Source organism: Leptonotus elevatus, chromosome 5, assembly GCF_054856555.1.
Source record: "Leptonotus elevatus isolate MCC_2025b chromosome 5, RoL_Lele_1.0, whole genome shotgun sequence".
Taxonomy (NCBI): Eukaryota; Metazoa; Chordata; class Actinopteri; order Syngnathiformes; family Syngnathidae; genus Leptonotus; species Leptonotus elevatus.
Genome location: NC_141243.1, coordinates 19,127,168 through 19,144,791, shown reverse-complemented (window position 1 = coordinate 19,144,791; position 17,624 = coordinate 19,127,168). Strand labels below are relative to the sequence as shown.

At 39.8% G+C, this 17,624-nt stretch overlaps 31 non-coding genes across 31 annotated transcripts; all 31 read left to right on the top strand.

The window, feature by feature from the left end:
* Positions 1–3,959: 3,959 nt before the first annotated feature.
* Positions 3,960–4,033, top strand: trnam-cau (transfer RNA methionine (anticodon CAU)). The gene has a single exon. It is a non-coding gene; the product is annotated as a tRNA-Met (tRNA).
* A 314-nt stretch (positions 4,034–4,347) lies between these two features.
* trnam-cau (transfer RNA methionine (anticodon CAU)) lies at positions 4,348–4,420 on the top strand. Its single transcript has one exon. It is a non-coding gene; the product is annotated as a tRNA-Met (tRNA).
* A 313-nt stretch (positions 4,421–4,733) lies between these two features.
* On the top strand, positions 4,734–4,806 carry trnam-cau (transfer RNA methionine (anticodon CAU)). Its single transcript has one exon. It is a non-coding gene; the product is annotated as a tRNA-Met (tRNA).
* Positions 4,807–5,119: 313 nt separating this feature from the next.
* On the top strand, positions 5,120–5,192 carry trnam-cau (transfer RNA methionine (anticodon CAU)). The gene has a single exon. It is a non-coding gene; the product is annotated as a tRNA-Met (tRNA).
* A 314-nt stretch (positions 5,193–5,506) lies between these two features.
* Positions 5,507–5,579, top strand: trnam-cau (transfer RNA methionine (anticodon CAU)). Its single transcript has one exon. It is a non-coding gene; the product is annotated as a tRNA-Met (tRNA).
* Positions 5,580–5,894: 315 nt separating this feature from the next.
* trnam-cau (transfer RNA methionine (anticodon CAU)) lies at positions 5,895–5,967 on the top strand. Its single transcript has one exon. It is a non-coding gene; the product is annotated as a tRNA-Met (tRNA).
* A 314-nt stretch (positions 5,968–6,281) lies between these two features.
* Positions 6,282–6,354, top strand: trnam-cau (transfer RNA methionine (anticodon CAU)). The gene has a single exon. It is a non-coding gene; the product is annotated as a tRNA-Met (tRNA).
* A 313-nt stretch (positions 6,355–6,667) lies between these two features.
* Positions 6,668–6,740, top strand: trnam-cau (transfer RNA methionine (anticodon CAU)). The gene has a single exon. It is a non-coding gene; the product is annotated as a tRNA-Met (tRNA).
* A 313-nt stretch (positions 6,741–7,053) lies between these two features.
* On the top strand, positions 7,054–7,126 carry trnam-cau (transfer RNA methionine (anticodon CAU)). The gene has a single exon. It is a non-coding gene; the product is annotated as a tRNA-Met (tRNA).
* A 313-nt stretch (positions 7,127–7,439) lies between these two features.
* On the top strand, positions 7,440–7,512 carry trnam-cau (transfer RNA methionine (anticodon CAU)). The gene has a single exon. It is a non-coding gene; the product is annotated as a tRNA-Met (tRNA).
* Positions 7,513–7,826: 314 nt separating this feature from the next.
* On the top strand, positions 7,827–7,899 carry trnam-cau (transfer RNA methionine (anticodon CAU)). The gene has a single exon. It is a non-coding gene; the product is annotated as a tRNA-Met (tRNA).
* A 315-nt stretch (positions 7,900–8,214) lies between these two features.
* On the top strand, positions 8,215–8,287 carry trnam-cau (transfer RNA methionine (anticodon CAU)). Its single transcript has one exon. It is a non-coding gene; the product is annotated as a tRNA-Met (tRNA).
* Positions 8,288–8,601: 314 nt separating this feature from the next.
* trnam-cau (transfer RNA methionine (anticodon CAU)) lies at positions 8,602–8,674 on the top strand. Its single transcript has one exon. It is a non-coding gene; the product is annotated as a tRNA-Met (tRNA).
* A 313-nt stretch (positions 8,675–8,987) lies between these two features.
* On the top strand, positions 8,988–9,060 carry trnam-cau (transfer RNA methionine (anticodon CAU)). Its single transcript has one exon. It is a non-coding gene; the product is annotated as a tRNA-Met (tRNA).
* Positions 9,061–9,760: 700 nt separating this feature from the next.
* On the top strand, positions 9,761–9,833 carry trnam-cau (transfer RNA methionine (anticodon CAU)). Its single transcript has one exon. It is a non-coding gene; the product is annotated as a tRNA-Met (tRNA).
* Positions 9,834–10,145: 312 nt separating this feature from the next.
* trnam-cau (transfer RNA methionine (anticodon CAU)) lies at positions 10,146–10,219 on the top strand. The gene has a single exon. It is a non-coding gene; the product is annotated as a tRNA-Met (tRNA).
* A 313-nt stretch (positions 10,220–10,532) lies between these two features.
* Positions 10,533–10,605, top strand: trnam-cau (transfer RNA methionine (anticodon CAU)). Its single transcript has one exon. It is a non-coding gene; the product is annotated as a tRNA-Met (tRNA).
* A 313-nt stretch (positions 10,606–10,918) lies between these two features.
* On the top strand, positions 10,919–10,991 carry trnam-cau (transfer RNA methionine (anticodon CAU)). The gene has a single exon. It is a non-coding gene; the product is annotated as a tRNA-Met (tRNA).
* Positions 10,992–12,079: 1,088 nt separating this feature from the next.
* trnam-cau (transfer RNA methionine (anticodon CAU)) lies at positions 12,080–12,152 on the top strand. The gene has a single exon. It is a non-coding gene; the product is annotated as a tRNA-Met (tRNA).
* A 313-nt stretch (positions 12,153–12,465) lies between these two features.
* trnam-cau (transfer RNA methionine (anticodon CAU)) lies at positions 12,466–12,538 on the top strand. The gene has a single exon. It is a non-coding gene; the product is annotated as a tRNA-Met (tRNA).
* A 314-nt stretch (positions 12,539–12,852) lies between these two features.
* trnam-cau (transfer RNA methionine (anticodon CAU)) lies at positions 12,853–12,925 on the top strand. The gene has a single exon. It is a non-coding gene; the product is annotated as a tRNA-Met (tRNA).
* Positions 12,926–13,239: 314 nt separating this feature from the next.
* On the top strand, positions 13,240–13,312 carry trnam-cau (transfer RNA methionine (anticodon CAU)). The gene has a single exon. It is a non-coding gene; the product is annotated as a tRNA-Met (tRNA).
* Positions 13,313–13,624: 312 nt separating this feature from the next.
* trnam-cau (transfer RNA methionine (anticodon CAU)) lies at positions 13,625–13,698 on the top strand. Its single transcript has one exon. It is a non-coding gene; the product is annotated as a tRNA-Met (tRNA).
* A 314-nt stretch (positions 13,699–14,012) lies between these two features.
* Positions 14,013–14,085, top strand: trnam-cau (transfer RNA methionine (anticodon CAU)). The gene has a single exon. It is a non-coding gene; the product is annotated as a tRNA-Met (tRNA).
* Positions 14,086–14,787: 702 nt separating this feature from the next.
* trnam-cau (transfer RNA methionine (anticodon CAU)) lies at positions 14,788–14,860 on the top strand. Its single transcript has one exon. It is a non-coding gene; the product is annotated as a tRNA-Met (tRNA).
* Positions 14,861–15,173: 313 nt separating this feature from the next.
* Positions 15,174–15,246, top strand: trnam-cau (transfer RNA methionine (anticodon CAU)). The gene has a single exon. It is a non-coding gene; the product is annotated as a tRNA-Met (tRNA).
* Positions 15,247–15,559: 313 nt separating this feature from the next.
* Positions 15,560–15,632, top strand: trnam-cau (transfer RNA methionine (anticodon CAU)). The gene has a single exon. It is a non-coding gene; the product is annotated as a tRNA-Met (tRNA).
* A 313-nt stretch (positions 15,633–15,945) lies between these two features.
* On the top strand, positions 15,946–16,018 carry trnam-cau (transfer RNA methionine (anticodon CAU)). The gene has a single exon. It is a non-coding gene; the product is annotated as a tRNA-Met (tRNA).
* A 312-nt stretch (positions 16,019–16,330) lies between these two features.
* trnam-cau (transfer RNA methionine (anticodon CAU)) lies at positions 16,331–16,403 on the top strand. The gene has a single exon. It is a non-coding gene; the product is annotated as a tRNA-Met (tRNA).
* A 314-nt stretch (positions 16,404–16,717) lies between these two features.
* Positions 16,718–16,790, top strand: trnam-cau (transfer RNA methionine (anticodon CAU)). Its single transcript has one exon. It is a non-coding gene; the product is annotated as a tRNA-Met (tRNA).
* A 314-nt stretch (positions 16,791–17,104) lies between these two features.
* trnam-cau (transfer RNA methionine (anticodon CAU)) lies at positions 17,105–17,177 on the top strand. Its single transcript has one exon. It is a non-coding gene; the product is annotated as a tRNA-Met (tRNA).
* Positions 17,178–17,624: the final 447 nt, after the last annotated feature.

Here is a 17,624-nt window from a genome sequence, read left to right as displayed (position 1 = left end):
GCGCGCGTCCAGGAGGATTCAGATGTGGGTAGACGCAAAATTGAGGATTTGGAAGTGGGTAGACGCAAAACTGACTGAAAAAGAAGTGGGTATATGCCGTATATACCCTGGAGTACACCACTGGCCAGTTCAGTCACTTCTTGGCTGAGCACTGATGAGTTATTAACATTGTTTTTTAGTTTTAATTTATATTTTAGCCGTTTTGGATTTAGTTGACTCAATGAATTGTATTCTTGTCTGTGTTACTTTCATGAGGAAGGGCAACGAGTTCAAACAATCATTCGCTATCTCTAAATGGGTAGGGCCGGACTCTGCTGTGTCGGAAGGGAGTCAGGCTTATTGTTATTGTATTTTTTTTTATCTGATTTATATCCATGGGAACAGATTCTCTTGTATTCATTCAGTTGTAACCAGGTGTATTGTGGGTTGATGGGTGGAGACTTCTAGTCTCCCACTTTTCTGAATAAAGGATGATGCTACGGGGAGCCGAACACACAATTCTGAACAAACCGCTTGAGAGTTCAATTGTTGTCAATCAAAAGCTTTTGATTCCTTTGCAAAGGGACTTCTTCACCAGGATCTCACCATTCAGTTAATTGAACACGCAAAGAGTACAATACTTAATATTGTATACTCTAACAAATGGTGACCGCCGACGCTGAATTATAACGAATGGTATTTTGACGTGGAGCTAGATGCGGCGTTCAAGGACGGGCGGAACTTCTAGGCCTAAATAAATAAAGTACGGTAAGTGGAGACTTTAATCCACGTAGGGAGGTTCTGTCTGTTTGGGTCCGCTGCAGCTGGTTTTTCGTCTTCCAAATTGTCTAAATTTTAAATGAGATCTGTGTGAACAAGTTATAGTTTGATGTCGTTAGAGAGTTGATAATTCCGACGATATTGAACTAAACACGTCGTGGAGTGGTGCATTTTAGAAGTGACGTAAATGCAGACTCGAAGAGATGAAGCTTTTTTTGTACAGGAAGAAATAGCGGTTAATTTTTTGATTTATTTTGTTTTTCGTCAACGCTATGAAGAATCCTTAGACCATAATATATATTGAAGATTATGGTATGCGCTCTGCCTTTTTAGCAGTTTTGGCCGATTTGAGGACGAGTAGAATATTTGTTCATGGCTCTTATTGAAAAAGTCCTTGTGACACGTAATATTTTTTTTTTGAAAAAAGCGCCTGTTTGAAATTGAACAGTATAAGGGGTCCAGGTTGATTACGGTAATAATTGGATTTGTATTACTGTATTTGCAATCGAGAGATTACGTGTAACTTTTATTTTGTTGGCGCTTCTACAATATGTAGTTTTGAGGTCAGGATTCCCGTTTGAATTCCTTTTGTTCCACGGTTGAATTCGTTGGTGCGTGACAATTTCTTTAAAAAATGAGCGCCTTGCAAAAATTTTGCAATATATGGAGAACAGTTTAGCTCAGCGGGATTGGGTAACCGCTGTGTATAAACGAGAGGTCACGTAATTCTTATGTGTGTCTGTGTGTGGCCATATGTGTTAACATATTGAACTATTAATACTAAAAGTGAGACGTCACTGTATTGAAACCGAAAGTAAAAATAGCCTATAAACAAAATGGAGGCGATTTCGACCCGGATACAGAATGGTTTGTCCTGAATGCGCTTCCGGTTCAGCGGAAAAATAAAAGCGTCGATGAACAATGGAAAAACGAACTATGGATCGATTGTATAAAAAGCTTTCGCTGGACAAAATGGTATGTCAGAATTTTGTATTTTTTTTGTTGGTAATGATGTAGTGGCTGAATTTGATGCTAAAATGACTCCAGCATTTGTGGAGCAGTTTACGGGTGGTTTGTTCGAAGTTAACCCGTTTACTGAAATCACCGTATGAAACTGCGGTTTAAATGCTATAAGATTTGTAGACAACGAATTGATAGAATAACACAGTTTATTATTTTATAATGACTAAAGAGTGTGTGCGTATGCATTTGAGTGTGTGACCTGGCTTTTGAAAGGTGGGGGTTTGGGAGTGAGAAATGTGCATATGGGGATTTTGTTTGTTTTTCTTTAATATTTTAACTAAGTTTGGTGTTGTTTTGTGTGAGATGAGACTGTTGTGATAGTGGCGTTTGTTTTATTAATGGGAATGGGATAAAATAGGTTTTGCGATTTATAATGTTAAGATCCCCCCCCCGTTTCTAGGTTAGAAAAAAGGTGGGGGCTGTGCGTTGGAGCATGATGTGTCCTCGTAATGGGACTTTTTCTTTGTCAAAATGGTAAGAGAGGAATGATAAACAATATAAAATAAGTAATAGTATTTGACTGAGCCAATAGTCTTTATATTTTAATGATTGATGAAGACGGTTAATTGGTTAACTTTCCCTTTTCGGGACAAATGAATAAAGAGTAATGATAAAATAATGGCATTTTGTTTGAGCTATGTTGAGTTGATATAATTATGCCTACATCTTTACAGCTGTGGCTAGATGTAAGATAGTTGAATAAGAAGTTATAAATGTTTTTGAAATTGACATAATGATAATGATTTTTAATATATATATATATTTTTTCTGAGTGTGTCATTTCAGAAACTGATGTTTGAGTTCCAAGGCAGATGAGGGTTTGATGGCCTTCACTGATTACAAACTGCGAACGGGATGCGCCCCAGCTGCTGATACGTTGTATGGCTAGTAGCTATTTGAAGGGGTATTGAAAAAAATAAATAAATAAAGAGGCTGTGTTTTTTACGAAACATTTTTGAGAAAGCAGGGAGTGAACTGTCTTGCTATGATCCCATATCCTCAGTCTGGCATTTTTAATGTATTGTATCAACGAGTGTGCATTTTTTTTGATCAGGTGAGCTCTCAGAAAGACTGTGTGTCATCGGATCCACATTGCAGACAGCGTCTGAATGGATGTGGCAGAGATCAAAGGTCAAAAGCCGCAGAGCAACAGTCTTCTCGTCCTGTGCCTAAGAAAAACATGATGTTCACCTTCCAAAATGCCCAGTGACTGTGTATACGCCTCATTCCAGTGACTTCTCCCCTATGGCTGTTTTGCATCCAGAGGAAATCTAAATGCCTGCTCTGAACATTGCTGCCACAGCAGCCGCCCTGCTGGCCAGGACTGAACATTGACAACAGCTGCCGTCCTGCCTTCTGCTGGGGGACTGGTCTAAGAAAGTTGGTGGTCGGAATGGGATGTGATCCTTGTTCAGAGATGTGCTGCACGGTGTATGCAGGGCCTTTTTAATGTGTTGAGTGGGGAACTGTGATCTATAGCAAGATATTTCAGGAAATTGAAAACGACATATGTGAAATTGAAATGAGGGATTGAGAAAATGTATTTCAATCTATAGCCTACTAAATTTTTGCCTATATTTTTGGGAGAATCAGTTTCTGAATAGGTACAATGGGAATTTTATTAATATGATATGATACGATATATTTTTATTTTCCCCGTGAGGAACTTTTTTGGACTTCGTCCAGCTGCAGCTATAGTATAAAATAAATAATAGAATAAAATGAGTAGTAACAAGTAAAGGACTAACTAAGAGTTTGATGGCTAAGTTTTTTTTTTTTTTTAACAGCACTGTGATTTATAAATCCCAGAAATGTTTTGTGTGCTGTGTTTTTTATGAGCCCCGCTGATATGTAAAAGATTAGAAGTTTGAAGATAATTTTTAGTTTGATCAAATCGAAGATATAAAGAGAGAATGCACAAATCCTTGTACAGTGGATTCAGTCACGTGTTGGATTTACTTCCCCACCGCCTACCTCAAAACCTAAATGACTCGAGTAAGCATGTAAACAACTGTTTTATATTGGCAAGTGTCAAGGAAAATGTCTTCTTTCGTCATAGTTGCAGTCCAAAAAAGTCGACTTCTTTGACAACTTTTCAACATTCATTCAACCAGCCTATTTTCATGTACGGGTTTGAGCCCATTCCACCTTTAACTCTTTGCTTCCAGCTTTCATGTGGCATTGTTAGCGCAGTTGGTAGCGCGTCAGTCTCATAATCTGAAGGTCATGAGTTCAAGCCTCATACATGGCATTGTTTAGTTTTCCCAAATATCTTCAGTTAAAAATGGTATAAAGAGAGTATGCACAAATCCTTGTACAGTGCATTCAGTCACGTGTTGGATTTACTTCCCCACCGCCTACCTCAAAACCTTAATGACTATAGTAAGCAAATGAATAACTGTCTTATATTGGCAAGTGTCATGGAAAATGTCTTCTTTCGTCATAGTTGCAGTCCAAAAAATTTTACTTCTTTGACAACTTGTCAACATTCGTTCAACCAGCCTATTTTCATGTACGGGTTTGAGCCCAATCCACCTTGCAGGCTTTGATTCAAGTTTTCATGTGGCCTTGTTAGCGCAGTTGGTAGCGCGTCAGTCTCATAATCTGAAGGTCATGAGTTCAAGCCTCATACAGGGCATTGTTTTGTTTTCCCAAATATCTTCAGTTAAAACTGGAAGAAGAGAGTCTGCACAAATCCTTGTACAGTGGATTCAGTCACATGTTGGATTTATTTCCCCACCATTGACCTCAAAACCTTAATGACAAGAGTAAGCATGTGAACAACTGTTTTATATTGGCAAGTGTCAAGGAAAATGTCTTCTTTCGTCATAGTTGCAGTCCAAAAAAGTCGACTTCTTTGACAACTTTTCAACATTCATTCAACCAGCCTATTTTCATGTACGGGTTTGAGCCCATTCCACCTTTAACTCTTTGCTTCCAGCTTCCATGTGGCCTTGTTAGCGCAGTTGGTAGCGCGTCAGTCTCATAACCTGAAGGTCATGAGTTCAAGCCTCATACAGGGCATTGTTTGGTTTTCCCAAATATCTTCAGTTAAAACTGGAAGAAGAGAGTATGCACAAATCCTTGTACAGTGGATTCAGTCACATGTTGGATTTACTTCCCCACCGCCGACCTCAAAACCTTAATGACAAGAGTAAGCATGTGAACAACTGTCTTATATTGGCAAGTGTTCAGGGAAAATGTCTTCTTTCGTCATAGTTGCAGTCCAAAAAAGTCGACTCTTTGAAAACTTTTCAACATTCATTCAACCAGCCTATTTTCATGTACGGGTTTGAGCCCATTCCCCCTTTCAGTCTTTGCTTCCAGTTTTCATGTGGCCTTGTTAGCGCAGTTGGTAGCGTGTCAGTCTCATAATCTGAAGGTCATGAGTTCAAGTCTCATACAGGGCATGATTTTGTTTTCCCAAATATCTTCAGTTAAAATTGGTATAAAGAGAGTATGCACAAATCATTGTACAGTGGATTCAGTCACGTGTTGGATTTACTTCCCCACCTCTTACCTCAAAACCTTAATGACTATAGTAAGCAAATGAATAACTGTCTTATATTGGCAAGTGTCATGGAAAATGTCTTCTTTTGTCATAGTTGCAGTCCAGAAAAGTCGACTTCTTTGACAACTTGTCAACATTCGTTTAACCAGCCTATTTTCATGTACGGGTTTGAGCCCATTCCACCTTTCAGTCTTTGCTTCCAGTTTTCATGTGGCCTTGTTAGCGCAGTTGGTAGCGCGTCAGTCTCATAATCTGAAGGTCATGAGTTCAAGTCTCATACAGGGCATGGTTTTGTTTTCCCAAATATCTTCAGTTAAAATTGGTATAAAGGGAGTATGCACAAATCCTTGTACAGTGGATTCAGTCACGTGTTGGATTTACTTCCCCACCTCTTACCTCAAAACCTTAATGACTACAGTAAGCAAATGAATAACTGTTTTATATTGGCAAGTGTTCAAGGAAAATGTCTTCTTTCGTCATAGTTGCAGTCCAAAAAAGTCGACTTCTTTGAAAACTTTTCAACATTCATTCAACCAGCCTATTTTCATGTACGGGTTTGAGCCCATTCCACCTTTCCGTCTTTGCTTCCAGTTTTCATGTGACCTTGTTAGCGCAGTTGGTAGCGCGTCAGTCTCATAATCTGAAGGTCATGAGTTCAAGCCTCATACATGGGATTGTTTTGTTTTCCCAAATATCTTCAGTTAAAAATGGTATAAAGAGAGTATGCACAAATCCTTGTACAGTGCATTCAGTCACGTGTTGGATTTACTTCCCCACCGCCTACCTCAAAACCTTAATGACTATAGTAAGCAAATGAATAACTGTCTTATATTGGCAAGTGTCATGGAAAATGTCTTCTTTCGTCATAGTTGCAGTCCAAAAAATTTGACTTCTTTGACAACTTGTCAACGTTCGTTCAACCAGCCTATTTTCATGTACGGGTTTGAGCCCAATCCACCTTGCAGGCTTTGATTCAAAATTTCATGTGGCCTTGTTAGCGCAGTTGGTAGCGCGTCAGTCTCATAATCTGAAGGTCATGAGATCAAGCCTCATACAGGGCATTGTTTTGTTTTCCCAAATATCTTCAGTTAAAACTTGAAGAAGAGAGTCTGCACAAATCCTTGTACAGTGGATTCAGTCACATGTTGGATTTATTTCCCCACCATTGACCTCAAAACCTTAATGACAAGAGTAAGCATGTGAACAACTGTATTATATTGGCAAGTGTCAAGGAAAATGTCTTCTTTCGTCATAGTTGCAGTCCAAAAAATTTGACTTCTTTGACAACTTTTCAACATTCATTCAACCAGCCTATTTTCATGTACGGGTTTGAGCCCATTCCACCTTTAACTCTTTGCTTCCAGCTTTCATGTGGCCTTGTTAGCGCAGTAGGTAGCGCGTCAGTCTCATAATCTGAAGGTCATGAGTTCAAGCCTCATACAGGGCATTGTTTTGTTTTCCCAAATATCTTCAGTTAAAACTGGAAGAAGAGAGTATGCACAAATCCTTGTACAGTGGATTCAGTCACATGTTGGATTTACTTCCCCACCGCCGACCTCAAAACCTTAATGACAAGAGTAAGCATGTGAACAACTGTCTTATATTGGCAAGTGTCAAGGAAAATGTCTTCTTTCGTCATAGTTGCAGTCCAAAAAATTTGACTTCTTTGACAACTTTTCAACATTCATTCAACCAGCCTATTTTCATGTACGGGTTTGAGCCCATTCCACCTTTAACTCTTTGCTTCCAGCTTCCATGTGGCCTTGTTAGCGCAGTTGGTAGCGCGTCAGTCTCATAACCTGAAGGTCATGAGTTCAAGCCTCATACAGGGCATTGTTTGGTTTTCCCAAATATCTTCAGTTAAAACTGGAAGAAGAGAGTATGCACAAATCCTTGTACAGTGGATTCAGTCACATGTTGGATTTACTTCCCCACCGCCGACCTCAAAACCTTAATGACAAGAGTAAGCATGTGAACAACTGTCTTATATTGGCAAGTGTTCAGGGAAAATGTCTTCTTTCGTCATAGTTGCAGTCCAAAAAAGTCGACTCTTTGAAAACTTTTCAACATTCATTCAACCAGCCTATTTTCATGTACGGGTTTGAGCCCATTCCACCTTTCAGTCTTTGCTTCCAGTTTTCATGTGGCCTTGTTAGCGCAGTTGGTAGCGCGTCAGTCTCATAATCTGAAGGTCATGAGTTCAAGTCTCATACAGGGCATGATTTTGTTTTCCCAAATATCTTCAGTTAAAATTGGTATAAAGAGAGTATGCACAAATCCTTGTACAGTGGATTCAGTCACGTGTTGGATTTACTTCCCCACCTCTTACCTCAAAACCTTAATGACTATAGTAAGCAAATGAATAACTGTCTTATATTGGCAAGTGTCATGGAAAATGTCTTCTTTTGTCATAGTTGCAGTCCAGAAAAGTCGACTTCTTTGACAACTTGTCAACATTCGTTTAACCAGCCTATTTTCATGTACGGGTTTGAGCCCATTCCACCTTTCAGTCTTTGCTTCCAGTTTTCATGTGGCCTTGTTAGCGCAGTTGGTAGCGCGTCAGTCTCATAATCTGAAGGTCATGAGTTCAAGTCTCATACAGGGCATGGTTTTGTTTTCCCAAATATCTTCAGTTAAAATTGGTATAAAGGGAGTATGCACAAATCCTTGTACAGTGGATTCAGTCACGTGTTGGATTTACTTCCCCACCTCTTACCTCAAAACCTTAATGACTACAGTAAGCAAATGAATAACTGTTTTATATTGGCAAGTGTTCAAGGAAAATGTCTTCTTTCGTCATAGTTGCAGTCCAAAAAAGTCGACTTCTTTGAAAACTTTTCAACATTCATTCAACCAGCCTATTTTCATGTACGGGTTTGAGCCCATTCCACCTTTCCGTCTTTGCTTCCAGTTTTCATGTGACCTTGTTAGCGCAGTTGGTAGCGCGTCAGTCTCATAATCTGAAGGTCATGAGTTCAAGCCTCATACATGGGATTGTTTTGTTTTCCCAAATATCTTCAGTTAAAAATGGTATAAAGAGAGTATGCACAAATCCTTGTACAGTGCATTCAGTCACGTGTTGGATTTACTTCCCCACCGCCTACCTCAAAACCTTAATGACTATAGTAAGCAAATGAATAACTGTCTTATATTGGCAAGTGTCATGGAAAATGTCTTCTTTCGTCATAGTTGCAGTCCAAAAAATTAGACTTCTTTGACAACTTGTCAACGTTCGTTCAACCAGCCTATTTTCATGTACGGGTTTGAGCCCAATCCACCTTGCAGGCTTTGATTCAAAATTTCATGTGGCCTTGTTAGCGCAGTTGGTAGCGCGTCAGTCTCATAATCTGAAGGTCATGAGATCAAGCCTCATACAGGGCATTGTTTTGTTTTCCCAAATATCTTCAGTTAAAACTTGAAGAAGAGAGTCTGCACAAATCCTTGTACAGTGGATTCAGTCACATGTTGGATTTATTTCCCCACCATTGACCTCAAAACCTTAATGACAAGAGTAAGCATGTGAACAACTGTATTATATTGGCAAGTGTCAAGGAAAATGTCTTCTTTCGTCATAGTTGCAGTCCAAAAAATTTGACTTCTTTGACAACTTTTCAACATTCATTCAACCAGCCTATTTTCATGTACGGGTTTGAGCCCATTCCACCTTTAACTCTTTGCTTCCAGCTTTCATGTGGCCTTGTTAGCGCAGTAGGTAGCGCGTCAGTCTCATAATCTGAAGGTCATGAGTTCAAGCCTCATACAGGGCATTGTTTTGTTTTCCCAAATATCTTCAGTTAAAACTGGAAGAAGAGAGTATGCACAAATCCTTGTACAGTGGATTCAGTCACATGTTGGATTTACTTCCCCACCGCCGACCTCAAAACCTTAATGACAAGAGCAAGCATGTGAACAACTGTCTTATATTGGCAAGTGTCAAGGAAAATGTCTTCTTTCGTCATAGTTGCAGTCCAAAAAAGTCGACTTCTTTGACAACTTTTCAACATTCATTCAACCAGCCTATTTTCATGTACGGGATTGAGCCCATTCCACCTTTAACTCTTTGCTTCCAGCTTTCATGTGGCATTGTTAGCGCGGTTGGTAGCGTGTCAGTCTAATAATCTGAAGGTCATGAGTGCAAGCCTCATACATGGCTTTGTTTTGTTTTCCCAAATATCTTCAGTTAAAAATGGTATAAAGAAAGTATGCACAAATCCTTGTACAGTGCATTCAGTCACGTGTTGGATTTACTTCCCCACCGCCTACCTCAAAACCTTAATGACTATAGTAAGCAAATGAATAACTGTCTTATATTGGCAAGTGTCATGGAAAATGTCTTCTTTCGTCATAGTTGCAGTCCAAAAAATTTGACTTCTTTGACAACTTGTCAACATTCGTTCAACCAGCCTATTTTCTTGTACGGGTTTGAGCCCATTCTACTTTTCTGTCTTTGCTTCCAGCTTTCACGTGGCCTTGTTAGCGCAGTTGGTAGCGCGTCAGTCTCATAATCTGAAGGTCATGAGTTCAAGCCTCATACAGGGCATTGTTTTGTTTTCCCAAATATCTTCAGTTAAAACTGGAAGAAGAGAGTCTGCACAAATCCTTGTACAGTGGATTCAGTCACATGTTGGATTTATTTCCCCACCATTGACCTCAAAACCTTAATGACAAGAGTAAGCATGTGAACAACTGTCTTATATTGGCAAGTGTCAAGGAAAATGTCTTCTTTTGTCATAGTTGCAGACCAAAAAAGTCGACTGCTTTGACAACTTTTCAACATTCATTCAACCAGCCTATTTTCATGTACGGGTTTGAGCCCATTCCACCTTTAACTCTTTGCTTCCAGCTTCCATGTGGCCTTGTTAGCGCAGTTGGTAGCGCGTCAGTCTCATAATCTGAAGGTCGTGAGTTCAAGCCTCATACAGGCCATTGTTTTGTTTTCCCAAATATCTTCAGTTAAAACTGGAAGAAGAGAGTATGCACAAATCCTTGTACAGTGGATTCAGTCACATGTTGGATTTACTTCCCCACCGCCGACCTCAAAACCTTAATGACAAGAGTAAGCATGTGAACAACTGTCTTATATTGGCAAGTGTCAAGGAAAATGTCTTCTTTCGTCATAGTTGCAGTCCAAAAAAGTCGACTTCTTTGACAACTTTTCAACATTCATTCAACCAGCCTATTTTCATGTACGGGTTTGAGCCCATTCCACCTTTAAGTCTTTGCTTCCAGTTTGCATGTGGCCTTGTTAGCGCAGTTGGTAGCGCGTCAGTCTCATAATCTGAAGGTCATGAGTTCAAGCCTCATACAGGGCATGGTTTTGTTTTCCCAAACATTTTCAGTTAAAACTGGAAGAAGAGAGTAAGCACAAATCCTTGTACAGTGGATTCAGTCACGTGTTGGATTTACTTCCCCACCTCTTACCTCAAAACCTTAATGACTATAGTAAGCAAATGAATAACTGTCTTATATTGGCAAGTGTCATGGAAAATGTCTTCTTTCGTCATAGTTGCAGTCCAAAAAATTAGACTTCTTTGACAACTTGTCAACATTCGTTCAACCAGCCTATTTTCATGTACGGGTTTGAGCCCATTCCACCTTGCAGTCTTTGCTTCCAGTTTTCACGTGGCCTTGTTAGCGCAGTTGGTAGCGCGTCAGTCTCATAATCTGAAGGTCGTGAGTTCAAGCCTCATACAGGGCATTGTTTTGTTTTCCCAAATATCTTCAGTTAAAACTGGAAGAAGAGAGTAAGCACAAATCCTTGTACAGTGGATTCAGTCACGTGTTGGATTTACTTCCCCACCTCTTACCACTAAACCTAAATGACTAGAGTAAGCATGTAAACAACTGTTTTATATTGGCAAGTGTCATGGAAAATGTCTTCTTTCGTCATAGTTGCAGTCCAAAAAAGTCGACTTCTTTGACAACTTTTCAACATTCATTAGACCAGCCTATATTCATGTACGGGTTTGAGCCCATTCCACCTTTCAGTCTTTGCTTCCAGTTTTCATGTGGCCTTGTTAGGGCAGTTTGCAGCGCGTCAGTCTCATAATCTGAAGGTCATGAGTTCAAGCCTCATACAGGGCATGGTTTTGTTTTCCCAAATATCTTCAGTTAAAATTCGTATAAAGAGAGTATGCACAAATCCTTGTACAGTGGATTCAGTCACGTGTTGGATTTACTTCCCCACCACCTACCTCAAAACCTAAATGACTGGAGTAAGCATGTAAACAACTGTCTTATATTGGCAAGTGTCATGGAAAATGTCTTCTTTCGTCATAGTTTTAGTCCAAAAAAGTCGACTTCTTTGACAACTTGTCAACATTCATTCAACCAGCCTATTTTCATGTACGGGTTTTAGCCCATTCCACCTTTCAGTCTTTGCTTCCAGTTTTCACGTGGCCTTGTTAGCGCAGTTGATAGCACGTCAGTCTCATAATCTGGGGGTCATGAGTTCAAGCCTCATACATGGCATTGTTTTGTTTTCCCAAATATCTTCAGTTAAAATTGTTATAAAGAGAGTATGCACAAATCCTTGTACAGTGGATTCAGTCACGTGTTGAATTTACTTCCCCACCTCTTACCTCAAAACATAAATCACTATACTAAGCAAATTAATAACTGTCTTATATTGGCAAGTGTTCAAGGAAAATGTCTTCTTTCGTCATAGTTGCAGTCCCAAAAAATTGACTTCTTTGACAACTTTTCAACATTCGTTCAACCAGCCTATTTTCATGTACGGGTTTGAGCCCATTCCACCTTTAACTCTTTGCTTCCAGCTTTCATGTGGCCTTGTTAGCGCAGTAGGTAGCACGTCAGTCTCATAATCTGAAGGTCATGAGTTCAAGCCTCATACAGGGCATGGTTTTGTTTTCCCAAACATTTTCAGTTAAAACTGGAAGAAGAGAGTAAGCACAAATCCTTGTACAGTGGATTCAGTCACGTGTTGGATTTACTTCCCCACCTCTTACCTCAAAACCTTAATGACTATAGTAAGCAAATGAATAACTGTCTTATATTGGCAAGTGTCATGGAAAATGTCTTCTTTCGTCATAGTTGCAGTCCAAAAAATTAGACTTCTTTGACAACTTGTCAACATTCGTTCAACCAGCCTATTTTCATGTACGGGTTTGAGCCCATTCCACCTTGCAGTCTTTGCTTCCAGTTTTCATGTGGCCTTGTTAGCGCAGTTGGTAGCGCGTCAGTCTCATAATCTGAAGGTCATGAGTTCAAGTCTCATACAGGGCATGGTTTTGTTTTCCCAAATATCTTCAGTTAAAATTGGTATAAAGGGAGTATGCACAAATCCTTGTACAGTGGATTCAGTCACGTGTTGGATTTACTTCCCCACCTCTTACCACTAAACCTAAATGACTAGAGTAAGCATGTAAACAACTGTTTTATATTGGCAAGTGTCATGGAAAATGTCTTCTTTCGTCATAGTTGCAGTCCAAAAAAGTCGACTTCTTTGACAACTTTTCAACATTCATTAGACCAGCCCATATTCATGTACGGGTTTGAGCCCATTCCACCTTTCAGTCTTTGCTTCCAGTTTTCATGTGGCCTTGTTAGCGCAGTTTGCAGCGCGTCAGTCTCATAATCTGAAGGTCATGAGTTCAAGCCTCATACAGGGCATGGTTTTGTTTTCCCAAATATCTTCAGTTAAAATTCGTATAAAGAGAGTATGCACAAATCCTTGTACAGTGGATTCAGTCACGTGTTGGATTTACTTCCCCACCACCTACCTCAAAACCTAAATGACTGGAGTAAGCATGTAAACAACTGTCTTATATTGGCAAGTGTCATGGAAAATGTCTTCTTTCGTCATAGTTTTAGTCCAAAAAAGTCGACTTCTTTGACAATTTGTCAACATTCATTCAACCAGCCTATTTTCATGTACGGGTTTTAGCCCATTCCACCTTTCAGTCTTTGCTTCCAGTTTTCACGTGGCCTTGTTAGCGCAGTTGATAGCACGTCAGTCTCATAATCTGGGGGTCATGAGTTCAAGCCTCATACAGGGCATAGTTTTGTTTTCCCAAATATCTTCAGTTAAAACTGGAAGAAGAGAGTATGCACAAATCCTTGTACAGTGGATTCAGTCACATGTTGGATTTACTTCCCCACCGCCGACCTCAAAACCTTAATGGCAAGAGTAAGCATGTGAACAACTGTCTTATATTGGCAAGTGTCAAGGAAAATGTCTTCTTTTGTCATAGTTGCAGTCCAAAAAAGTCGACTTCTTTGACAACTTTTCAACATTCATTCAACCAGCCTATTTTCATGTACGGGTTTGAGCCCATTCCACCTTTAACTCTTTGCTTCCAGCTTTCACGTGGCATTGTTAGCGCAGTTGGTAGCGCGTCAGTCTCATAATCTGAAGGTCATGAGTTCAAGCCTCATACATGGCATTGTTTTGTTTTCCCAAATATCTTCAGTTAAAAATGGTATAAAGAGAGTATGCACAAATCCTTGTACAGTGCATTCAGTCACGTGTTGGATTTACTTTCCCACCACCTACCTCAAAACCTAAATGACTGGAGTAAGCATGTAAACAACTGTTTTATATTGGCAAGTGTCATGGAAAATGTCTTCTTTCGTCATAGTTGCAGTCCCAAAAAATTGACTTCTTTGACAACTTTTCAACATTCGTTCAACCAGCCTATTTTCATGTACGGGTTTGAGCCCATTCCACCTTTAACTCTTTGCTTCCAGCTTTCACGTGGCCTTGTTAGCGCAGTTGGTAGCGCGTCAGTCTCATAATCTGAAGGTCATGAGTTCAAGCCTCATACAGGGCATGGTTTTGTTTTCCCAAATATCTTCAGTTAAAATTGTTATAAAGAGATTATGCACAAATCCTTGTACAGTGGATTCAGTCACGTGTTGGATTTACTTCCCCACCACCTACCTCAAAACCTAAATGACTGGAGTAAGCATGTAAACAACTGTTTTATATTGGCAAGTGTCATGGAAAATGTCTTCTTTCGTCATAGTTTTAGTCCCAAAAAGTCGACTTCTTTGACAACTTGTCAACATTCATTCAACCAGCCTATTTTCATGTACGGGTTTTAGCCCATTCCACCTTTCAGTCTTTGCTTCCAGTTTTCACGTGGACTTGTTAGCGCAGTTGATAGCACGTCAGTCTCATAATCTGGAGGTCATGAGTTCAAGCCTCATACAGGGCGTTGTTTTGTTTTCCCAAATATCTTCAGTTAAAATTGTTATAAAGAGAGTATGCATAAATCCTTGTACAGTGGATTCAGTCACGTGTTGGATTTACTTCCCCACCTCTTACCTCAAAACATAAATCACTATAGTAAGCAAATTAATAACTGTTTTATATTGGCAAGTGTTCAAGGAAAATGTCTTCTTTCGTCATAGTTGCAGTCCCAAAAAATTGACTTCTTTGACAACTTTTCAACATTCGTTCAACCAGCCTATTTTCATGTACGGGTTTGAGCCCATTCCACCTTTCAGTCTTTGCTTCCAGTTTCCATGTGGCCTTGTTAGCGCAGTTGGTAGCGCGTCAGTCTCATAATCTGAAGGTCATGAGTTCAAGCCTCATACAGGGCATGGTTTTATTTTCCCAAATATCTTCAGTTAAAACTGGAAGAAGAGAGTATGCACAAATCCTTGTACAGTGGATTCAGTCACATGTTGGATTTACTTCCCCACCGCCGACCTCAAAACCTTAATGACAAGAGTAAGCATGTGAACAACTGTCTTATATTGGCAAGTGTAAAGGAAAATGTCTTCTTTCGTCATAGTTGCAGTCCAAAAAAGTCGACTTCTTTGCCAACTTTTCAACATTCATTCAACCAGCCTATTTTCATGAACGGGTTTGAGCCCATTCCACATTTAAGTCTTTCCTGCCAGTTTGCATGTGGCCTTGTTAGCGCAGTTGGTAGCGCGGCAGTCTCATAATCTGAAGGTCATGAATTCAAGCCTCATACAGGGCATGGTTTTGTTTTCCCAAACATTTTCAGTTAAAACTGGAAGAAGAGAGTATGCACAAATCCTTGTACAGTGGATTCAGTCACATGTTGGATTTACTTCCCCACCGCCGACCTCAAAACCTTAATGACAAGAGTAAGCATGTGAACAACTGTCTTATATTGGCAAGTGTCAAGGAAAATGTCTTCTTTCGTCATAGTTGCAGTCCAAAAAAGTCGACTTCTTTGACAACTTGTCAACATTCGTTCAACCAGCCTATTTTCATGTACGGGTTTGAGCCCATTCCACCTTGCAGGCTTTGATTCAAGTTTTCATGTGGCCTTGTTAGCGCAGTTGGTAGCGCGTCAGTCTCATAATCTGAAGGTCATGAGTTCAAGCCTCATACAGGGCATGGTTTTATTTTCCCAAATATCTTCAGTTAAAACTGGAAGAAGAGAGTATGCACAAATCCTTGTACAGTGGATTCAGTCACATGTTGGATTTACTTCCCCACCGCCGACCTCAAAACCTTAATGACAAGAGTAAGCATGTGAACAACTGTCTTATATTGGCAAGTGTAAAGGAAAATGTCTTCTTTCGTCATAGTTGCAGTCCAAAAAAGTCGACTTCTTTGCCAACTTTTCAACATTCATTCAACCAGCCTATTTTCATGAACGGGTTTGAGCCCATTCCACCTTTCAGTCTTTGCTTCCAGTTTGCATGTGGCCTTGTTAGCGCAGTTGGTAGCGCGGCAGTCTCATAATCTGAAGGTCATGAATTCAAGCCTCATACAGGGCATGGTTTTGTTTTCCCAAACATTTTCAGTTAAAACTGGAAGAAGAGAGTATGCACAAATCCTTGTACAGTGGATTCAGTCACATGTTGGATTTACTTCCCCACCGCCGACCTCAAAACCTTAATGACAAGAGTAAGCATGTGAACAACTGTCTTATATTGGCAAGTGTCAAGGAAAATGTCTTCTTTCGTCATAGTTGCAGTCCAAAAAAGTCGACTCTTTGAAAACTTTTCAACATTCATTCAACCAGCCTATTTTCATGTACGGGTTTGAGCCCATTCCACCTTTCAGTCTTTGCTTCCAGTTTTCATGTGGCCTTGTTAGCGCAGTTGGTAGCGCGTCAGTCTCATAATCTGAAGGTCATGAGTTCAAGTCTCATACAGGGCATGATTTTGTTTTCCCAAATATCTTCAGTTAAAATTGGTATAAAGGGAGTATGCACAAATCCTTGTACAGTGGATTCAGTCACGTGTTGGATTTACTTCCCCACCTCTTACCTCAAAACCTTAATGACTATAGTAAGCAAATGAATAACTGTCTTATATTGGCAAGTGTCATGGAAAATGTCTTCTTTTGTCATAGTTGCAGTCCAGAAAAGTCGACTTCTTTGACAACTTGTCAACATTCGTTTAACCAGCCTATTTTCATGTACGGGTTTGAGCCCATTCCACCTTTCAGTCTTTGCTTCCAGTTTTCATGTGGCATTGTTAGCGCAGTTGGTAGCGCGTCAGTCTCATAATCTGAAGGTCATGAGTTCAAGTCTCATACAGGGCATGATTTTGTTTTCCCAAATATCTTCAGTTAAAATTGGTATAAAGGGAGTATGCACAAATCCTTGTACAGTGGATTCAGTCACGTGTTGGATTTACTTCCCCACCTCTTACCTCAAAACCTTAATGACTATAGTAAGCAAATGAATAACTGTCTTATATTGGCAAGTGTCATGGAAAATGTCTTCTTTTGTCATAGTTGCAGTCCAGAAAAGTCGACTTCTTTGACAACTTGTCAACATTCGTTTAACCAGCCTATTTTCATGTACGGGTTTGAGCCCATTCCACCTTTCAGTCTTTGCTTCCAGTTTTCATGTGGCCTTGTTAGCGCAGTTGGTAGCGCGTCAGTCTCATAATCTGAAGGTCATGAGTTCAAGTCTCATACAGGGCATGGTTTTGTTTTCCCAAATATCTTCAGTTAAAATTGGTATAAAGGGAGTATGCACAAATCCTTGTACAGTGGATTCAGTCACGTGTTGGATTTACTTCCCCACCTCTTACCTCAAAACCTTAATGACTACAGTAAGCAAATGAATAACTGTTTTATATTGGCAAGTGTTCAAGGAAAATGTCTTCTTTCGTCATAGTTGCAGTCCAAAAAAGTCGACTTCTTTGACAACTTTTCAACATTCATTCAACTAGCCTATTTTCATGTACGGGTTTGAGCCCATTCCACCTTTCCGTCTTTGCTTCCAGTTTTCATGTGGCCTTGTTAGCGCAGTTGGTAGCACGTGTTAAAGTAGACAATATTAAGTATTGTACTCATTGCGTGTTCAATTAACTGAATGGTGAGATCCTGGTGAAGAAGTCCCTTTGCAAAGGTAAATAATTATTAGAA